This window comes from Sitophilus oryzae, unplaced genomic scaffold, assembly GCF_002938485.1.
Source record: "Sitophilus oryzae breed Bouriz unplaced genomic scaffold, Soryzae_2.0 scaffold_425_pilon_pilon, whole genome shotgun sequence".
Lineage (NCBI taxonomy): Eukaryota > Metazoa > Arthropoda > Insecta > Coleoptera > Curculionidae > Sitophilus > Sitophilus oryzae.
Window position 1 is genome coordinate 582,480 of NW_022147002.1, and position 8,699 is coordinate 591,178.

General features: G+C 31.4%; 1 long non-coding RNA gene across 1 annotated transcript; it reads right to left on the minus strand.

Moving 5' to 3' along the window:
* Positions 1-1,411: 1,411 nt before the first annotated feature.
* On the minus strand, positions 1,412-4,912 carry LOC115885836. The gene is made up of 4 exons (XR_004050795.1): positions 4,885-4,912; positions 3,003-3,067; positions 2,347-2,430; positions 1,412-1,629 (listed from the first exon to the last, which is right to left on the minus strand). It is a non-coding gene; the product is annotated as an uncharacterized LOC115885836 (long non-coding RNA).
* Between the last annotated feature and the right edge of the window lie 3,787 nt (positions 4,913-8,699).

Below are 8,699 nucleotides of genomic sequence, written 5' to 3' on the forward strand. Positions count from 1 at the left end.
TATATGGGAAATGTCATTGATGTTCATTTCCCAGCCAACTGGACTCCGTTTTTTTTCGATCATATGGTACAAGCATTCGAAATACATTAACATTAATTGACTGTTTGCGTTGATTAATAATAATTGCTCCAAATACTAAAAAACTGAATTTCGTATGTGTATTAGACAGTGTGGTAAAAAGTAACACCTTTTAAATTTTATTTCATTTTTTGACTAATGTTAAAATTAAAAGATAAAAAAGCTGTTTAAATATTTTTTGTTAAAGAGGACCAACTAATATGATCCCAGTATTCAAACTACATTAATTGACCGCTTACGTTGATTAATAATAGTTGCTCTAAATATTAAAAAACTGAATTTTGTATGTGTATTAGACAGTGTGGTAAAAAGAACACCTTATAAATTTGATTTCATTTTTTGAATAATGCTAATTTATAACAAAAGGGACATTCGCAATTCACATTCATAACTTATTATTATATTGATTTCTGATTCAAATCCACTTTTTTATTTAGAATAATTTATTAACTAACACAATTAAGTATGTAATTAATGAATATTTGGGCGGGAATAATGGTAGTATGTTTAATTGGCATACTCTTTTACAAATATTTAATTAGTTTTCTTTTTGTAGTTACCAACAAATAGGCTACCAATATTATCGTTTTTAGCACTTGTACATTTTTTATATTTGTTGCCTTAATAAAATATGTAAAATGTCAATATTCCAAGGGTATATTGATAAATGAGGTCTAAATGATAAGAAAATGCATTTTCAACGAAAAATTGAAGAGATGGTGGTTAATGAAAAATGGTACAATACAATTTGTAATAGACAATTAATTGTGATCTGATTCACATCACAAATATACAGGGTGTTCCATTTAAATTAAGCAGGTTATTGTCGTTTAAAGCTAGAAATTATTTAATATAAATTTTTAGACACTCTATATAAGGTAGTGTAATTTTTAAAATCTCAAGAATCTAGTAAACAGAAAAACTTCAGTACAATATTTGGTTTTAAAAACTTAAATACGCCTAGAGGAATGTAGCATTAAAGTTGTTACTGCATTTTCACAATATCGTAAATTATTAATTAAAGTGCGGTAAACCTTAATAAAATTTACCTTTATTTCAAGCGTAGAAACTAAAAATGTAATAATATAAAGGGTATTTTATACAGTACTCCGTATTGTATGGGGAAAGGTATGGGGTGAATAACCCTGTATAATTATATTGAACTTAAAATACATTAAAATTTTGAAAAAAAAAACATGAAAAACAGTGTACGGAAAATTAAATCACGGATATTCTATTTTATCTATTCTTAAATGTCTATTCTAAGAAGAAATCTTTGCTGACCTTTAAGTTTTGGTCCCTGAATAGAATATGTTGGGATCTCATACAAAGTACTTGTTTTCTGAGCAGGAAAAGTATATGACGGTCGATGTGTAGGATTGGATATGCTTCCTGAATTATAATCTGCAGTAGTGTAAGAGGGATTAAAAGCAGTTCTAGGCGAAACTGGTGTATTTCTTCTAGAATTATTGTATGAAGTATTGTATCCGTATGAAGAACCAGGGAATCTGCCAATTGAGTCATGGGAACTCTGACCCTTAAGTTCTGTACCTAGAGTGAATATAGAATATGTATTTGTGTTTGGTAATTTTATAAAATAATTTTATTTTAATTGATGGGTAAGGGGGAAAACCAAAGATGTTAATTTTATCGGAATTTTTAAGTAATCAACTTAATCTGGTGAAAATACCAAGACACAAACACATGCTAAATTGTAGTTGAATATAACAAACGATGTCCAAATAATAACGCATAAAGTAATAACTTTTTGTAGGTATCTTTAACATGATATTTGTCCACATTAAATCAGTTTTCTCTGTAAAAGTCAGTTTTGTCGTTTTGTGACATCGTCTGTTTTTCTCCTTACCCATCAATTGTTGTATAACTATAATGCATTATACAGCGCAAGAAGGGATTACATATTAAACGACTTTTCAATTTACCAGTAAACGGTAATTTAAAATATGAAACTACCGGTTTACCGATATTTACCGGTTTTGAAATGAAACTTCTTTAAGCGCGTTGGGAGTAAAAATCCAAGACCGTGACATAAGACCTAGTGTCAGGAAAAGTGGTAAGGATCGGAGGTCGTAATTCGGGTCCTATGTGAGCTATTAAGCAGATAAAAATAAGTAAAAAAGTTCATCATCGTCTGGACACACGAATTAAGTGTCCCAGTATTATTCAACCGGTAATTCGATAAATTGATAATGCAATCCCTAAGCGCAAGTAATGTATTATATGATAAAATATATAACCTTTATTAACCTTTTGGATTCACAGCTGATGCAGACTCAAACAACCGTTGCAGGCTATTAACATTTTTTGACGGTTCCGAGTTTGTTTTTTTTCCTAGAATTTAATTGATGTAGGTATATATTATAAGAAATTGGTATACTTATATCTACATACAAGGTCTGGTCACTTCATCTGTGTGGTCTGTATTTTAATGCATGCGACAAAGGTAAATATAAATGACCGGTTGACAGAGAGACAAAATAAAAAGCGGCTTACAGTGTTTTTACGTTTGTAGGAAAATGTGTGTAGAAAAAAATTAACTATTTTAAAAACTTTCATGTATACTACTGAAATGAAGATAATATATCTAAGCTAAATATAATCTATTACAGATTACATAGTTGTCATAGTTGTACTAAAATGAGTAATTAATTGTGAGAAATAAAGTTCGAACCCTAGATGCAACATTTTTCCTGAACGCCTACTTGTATGGTTTGAAATTTTGATGCAAAGTCCGGCAATACCGCATAGAAGAAATGTATCAACCCAACTTTTATCTCTTTTTAATACATTTGATTTGGTTTGGTTTGGTTTGGTCTTACACGTTAAAATCCAGACCACGCTGTTTCGATGACTAGATCGGCTATGATGTAGATCAAAATACAAAATATATATCTACTTATTACTTGATGGAAATGTCGCGTTCAAGTTAGTAGTTGTCCATCTACTTTCTCCTGAGGCTGCATTATATCTACAAGAAATAATTAGTTATTGATTTTCATTCCAACATTAGTAAATTTTTAGATACAAGATATTCAATTATAATATAATTAAATAATTGATTGCACTATTAGTCTCAGACTAATAGTGCATAATATAAAATAAGTCCTCATGTAAATAAAAAAAAATAAATAAAAAAACTGTCTTACAAATGTTTATAAGATAATTTAACAAGTTAAGAGATATATCTGATAGTGTCAGAATTATCAAAAACATCCTAGTTAAGCTTTTCATAGGGCAGATTACTTTCTAAAAGTTCTGTGTCATATTTGTCCTGGTTGAGAAAGAGAAAAGGTATATTTATTGCTTCTACAGCTCTAGGTTCTTAAAAACCCTAGATGTATTGGCGGTATAAACTGAAACAGTTGATAGATATTTTACTTTTTTTGCATTAGGGTACGTTTATGTTGTGATATGAGCTGCGATAAACGATAAAAGCAGTGAATTAGCGCTGCTCTTATCGTTGCTCAACTGCCAACCTTGTCTCGACGCGTTGCTCCAATATAAACACCTACATATAAATTAATATAATAATATTCTTTGCTTCGCTATTATCGGTGCTCTTATCGTTTATCGCCGCTCCAACATAAACGCACCCTTACAGGACACCAAAATTCAACGCCAGGTAATTGAATATTTTTAGTCTGCCTCTGCCTTATTTACCAGATGGATGTATGCTCAATATTTAAATAGAAATTTTATCTATATTTTGTGTAGGTCAGATATTTTAAAATGTAACCATTGTATTTCCAGCGAAGGCACTTTTCGGGGCAAAACGTTTCATTATCATTATTATGAAAAATACATTTTTTACTAGTAACTGCCTTATCCAATCAACTGTTTGAAGTAAAATTAGTTCTGTTAATTACACTACGCCGTAAGAAATACCAGAGTAGTTAACATGTGGTTAAGTCTCATTTGTACCACTCTGGCTTGAGGATGTAACTCGTTGTCTCTTTACGGTTACAATTTTGAGTGAGATATATGATGTTTTTATAGACTAACATTTCGTGAGTAGATAGAAAACTACATCAGGAATCGTAATATACTGAAATTAGAAAATCAAAAAAAATTGATTTAGACCACTCTGGTTTTCAATGGGTCATATGTAATTAAATATTGTCAGGGACTGCGCCATCTCTCGATAAATCAGTTCTAACTATTAATAACTAAGATATGCTATTTCATAAAAACTAGGTAAGGATTCGAATTGGATAAGATGTCAGTAGTAATATTATACTTGTGTAAAAAGCCTATGAAAAATTGCTGGATTTGCAACAATAATGACAACAAAAAGCAAATATAAGTGGATAAGACGGATTTTACTGCAGTAACGTATATAATTTATAGTAAATTTTATATAGGAATGGGAGACTTTTGCTGCAGGTTCGGACTATGTTTATGTAGATTTCAGGGTCCACTATTAATATATATGTAATTAGTCAATTTAAAAAAAATGGTATTAGCGGGTTTTGCAACTTGACGCCTCATTTTTATCTTGTGCATGTTGCTATTGAAAAACGATTGGAGTGAAAATCTAAAATAGGAAACCTGATTTTTTCAATACGATAGGACTTTTTAAATAGGAACTATTGTTAATCCAAGCGGGCTATAGTCTGACCAACGAGGATACATGGCAGTGACAGTTGTGGCTGTCATTTTAATGCACACGTAAATTAAATTTTCTGTCATTTAGGGATGTCTCCTGTCCAAATCTACCCTGACTCGTTGGACAGCCTTTACTCTCAGTTACGCTATTTAAGATGACAATGCTATTTTTTATTTTACCTGATTTCTTCTCTACTGTGGATTTCTCTACTTGACAAAACGACAGACGTTATGGTAATGTTAAGTTTGAACCCTTTGGTATGTAGTTTACCTGTGGTTTTAACTAAAGAAGAAATAAAAAATGTTAATAAATGATAAACGAACAAATAGATTATTATATTCCAGTAATTCAAGTAAATAAATGGCCATAATAAGCAGATTATAAAGAAAGAAAGAAAAAAAAAAAAAAAAAAAAAAAAAAAAAACAATTAAAAATAAAAATATGCATTTTTTTTTTTTTTTTTTTTTACTTTATATCGCTTGATTTCTTGGTTAGAAGTAACAAAAAATACTTGTATAAATGTATTCATTTCAATTCGAAACTTATGTTGTAATTTTAAAACAAACAGTGATATATTCTCGGGAAGCGGTCTGTCTAAATTCAAACTTAATTTATTTCTAAAAGCTCTATATTTTCGACTAGGTTTTATTTATGCCTTCCTCAGGAAGCGTAAAGAAATTAAGAGTTATAAAGGGTATATAATACAGCAAAACTAAATAATATCAAGAGGAATTACAAAACAAACGATGGAAAAATCAAAATTTGACTACGTGCCGTGTGGCCAACTAAGAATGGACCGGCTGTATCTCAGAAACTACTTATCGTATAAATTTAACAACTTTGGTGAAAAAAAATCTAATAAAAAAATTCGAAGAAAAATATCGCGGGAAATTATTTTAAAGTTCGAAAAAATGTTCGCTAGGGGGCGTTTTTTTCTTTCTTGATAGCCAATTCAGAAAAACAGGGTTTTTCCTCAAATATGGCAGGTTGAACAGGTAATTTAATTAAATATTGTTATTATTTTTTTTTTTTTTTTTTTTTTTTTTTAAAGTATTTTTTGCTCTTCTCATAAAGTAAAGTGGCGGGGGAAGGTTAAATTGGCTTTTTATAAAAAAATTAAGGATAACTTCTGGTTTAGGTTAACCGATTTTAACAAGCAAACTGGGCCTCGTTTAAAAGAGCTTTTCTTTCCTAATAATAACTTCAGTATATAATAAGTTTTGTTTCCATATTTTTTTTTCGTGGTAGCTAGAGGGCGCTTTTTGTGGTATCATAACAGATGTTGCGCTTTTGCATAAAAAAAAAGTAAATAGGAAGGGCCTATTATTTTTCTTGGCACAGTTTAAATAGAGCACAAAATTCTCCAAAAATATCAGAGCAAACCGCAACTCTCTAATCTTCTCTCTAACCGTGTTATTGTATATATTAAAGAACAGACAATTATGTTAGGCTGGGCCGCTTAAGAGGAATTAGTAGTAGTGGTAAAAATATAGTAGTAGGCTAGGGAACAAAAAAAGGTAAATTAGCGGTGTACGGGTCAAAAAAATAAGTTTAAGTTTCAGTTTTTCATGCCATCCTGAGATTTGCGGGCTGTTTTCTTAAAAAAAAGTTTTTTTTTTTTTTTTTTCATAAATTTTTAAACGTGGTTTTTAACATTATCGTCCATGTCAAAATAATTTTTTACGGAATGTCTTGGTTAATTATACATCGGTAGTTCTCACATTATAATGTCCAAAAGTCGGACAAATCAATAAATGTTATTTAAATTTCTCAAGATCCCGTCGTGCCGCCATATTGCTTTTAACAGAAAACCGGTCCAAAATTTGTATGGCCTAAAAAACTAGGGGTTTAATATTATTCCGTCCTTGATTTCACTTGTTTTTCGTATTTTTACTCGTACCTATTGTTTGGTCTGGTGTTTTTTAATTATATTATACAAGTTTATGTCGTTTGGGGTCACTTTTCATATAGCCCCAAAGGTGCGAATGTTAACAATCAGTGCAGCTAACCATTACTACTGGTCCAAATCTAGCCTTGATGCAAGTAGTTCAACACCAAGACCGTTGGTCGATACATGTTTAGCCAGGAATTCATCTTATTGCAGGATTGACGAGATTATTATCTGAATGAAGTGAACTATCCATAATTTCCAAGAGATAAATTGCAAATGTGTCTTCGACGGTGGCTTGGAAAAGGCTGAGCGCCCACTAGCTACCAACGCCACGACAAAAAATTGTGGAAACAGAAATTTAATACTGGAGAATATTAGAACTGGAAAGAGAAGCCTCTTTTTTAAAAAAAACCGACAGCTCCTAGTTTGTTTAAATCGCTTAACTCAAACCTGAGTTATCCTTATTTTAAATAAAAAGCAAGTTTAAAAACCTTCCCCACCACTTTATTTTATGAGATAGAGCAAAATACTTTATATGCAAGCAAAAATACAAATTTATCGATGATTACAACAAAGTAATATTTAAAATACCTGTCCACCTGCAATATTTTTGAGAAAACGCCTGTTTTCTTATTGGCTATCAGAGAAACGCCCCTACCGGACATTTTCGAACCTTGCAAAATAATTTCCAGGATTTTTCTTGGTCGATTTACGTTATTAGAATTTTTTTCCCAAAAAGATTACTACAATACGATAAGTAGTTTCTATATACAGGGGCCGCGCGTACCATGTTATTCTTGAGTTGGCCCCACACGTTACTAGTAACGAGAGCTAGCAACGTCGGCGTTGTGAAAACAAGTATTTTAAGAGGTAATAGCAGGGCCTCTCTTGGATATATCCTTTTACTATGCTCTCTTGGACAGCATGCGGGCAGGTGTCGTCTGGCTGCCGATAAACGTTGCGTTCTCTTCTGCGCATTGAAAGAAGTTCCTATAGGTATTTTATTTTTTGTCCTTTTAAAAAATACTTAGGTACTGAATATAAATCGAACGAATAATGTCTCCATAGCGCTAGCGCTGCGCGAAAACGTTCAACCTGGCTGAACTGAAGAATTTACCGCGTGCGTCTCAAAGTGAGCTCACCACTATAAACTTTTTGTTTTTTTCACGATAAAAACGAGATTTGGTATGTTTTCGGTATATGACACAAATTGGGATTGATTGGACGTATTCAATTGTTTTTCGGTCCACTTACTGTTTCACCGACATGACCCTACAACTTTTGATTTTTAAAAATGGCACCCCGCTCGCACAGTGGTCATTTTATCTGTTCTAGGTGGACATAAATGTTCTTGTTAAATTCCGACAAAGTTATTGCATATTAAAATAGTAAAGTATTAGTGAAATTCAAATAGTGGCCCAATTAAGCAACAAAATCTAAAGAAATAATAATACAGTATTATCAGAAAAAAATAATTAAAAACAATATCCCCAATATACAGGGTGTTATTATTACCTACCCGACGAAATTCAAGGACGTGTTCCTTAGATGAAATGAAGCAAAAAAAGTTCCTATGAATATAGGGTCCGGGAAATGCATCGTTTTTCTTAGATACAGGGTGTTGACAAAGTAAAAGATATATCTTTGGTTTATTGATTGAAAAGAGAGAAGTAAGGCTACTCTGCTTATTATTTTTTTTTAGAACTAAATTATTTTCATAATCCTGACCAAGTTTCTAAAGACGCAAATATTTACGGGGCTCTCGTTGTACCGTGTTTTCTGTCCGACGACGGTTTTTTGGCGTGAGAAAAGCAAATAAAATTATCTACATTCCTAAAGATGCATAGGACATGTATATAGGATAGGGTTAAATTTTTTAATAATTTTTTTTATGTTTTTTTTAATAATTATTGTAAAACAGAAAATTGGTCGAAGGCCGGTTTTTGTTAGAAACTAGTTCGGGAGATTATGAAAATATTTTTTTATTTTTCATTTCTAAGCCAACTGGTCGTCGTTTTTTTCGATCGAAATCGAAATCGCCCAGCTTTCCCCTATGATTTTTCACTAATTTTCTAAAACGAAATATTTTCTTCGGCCATGGTG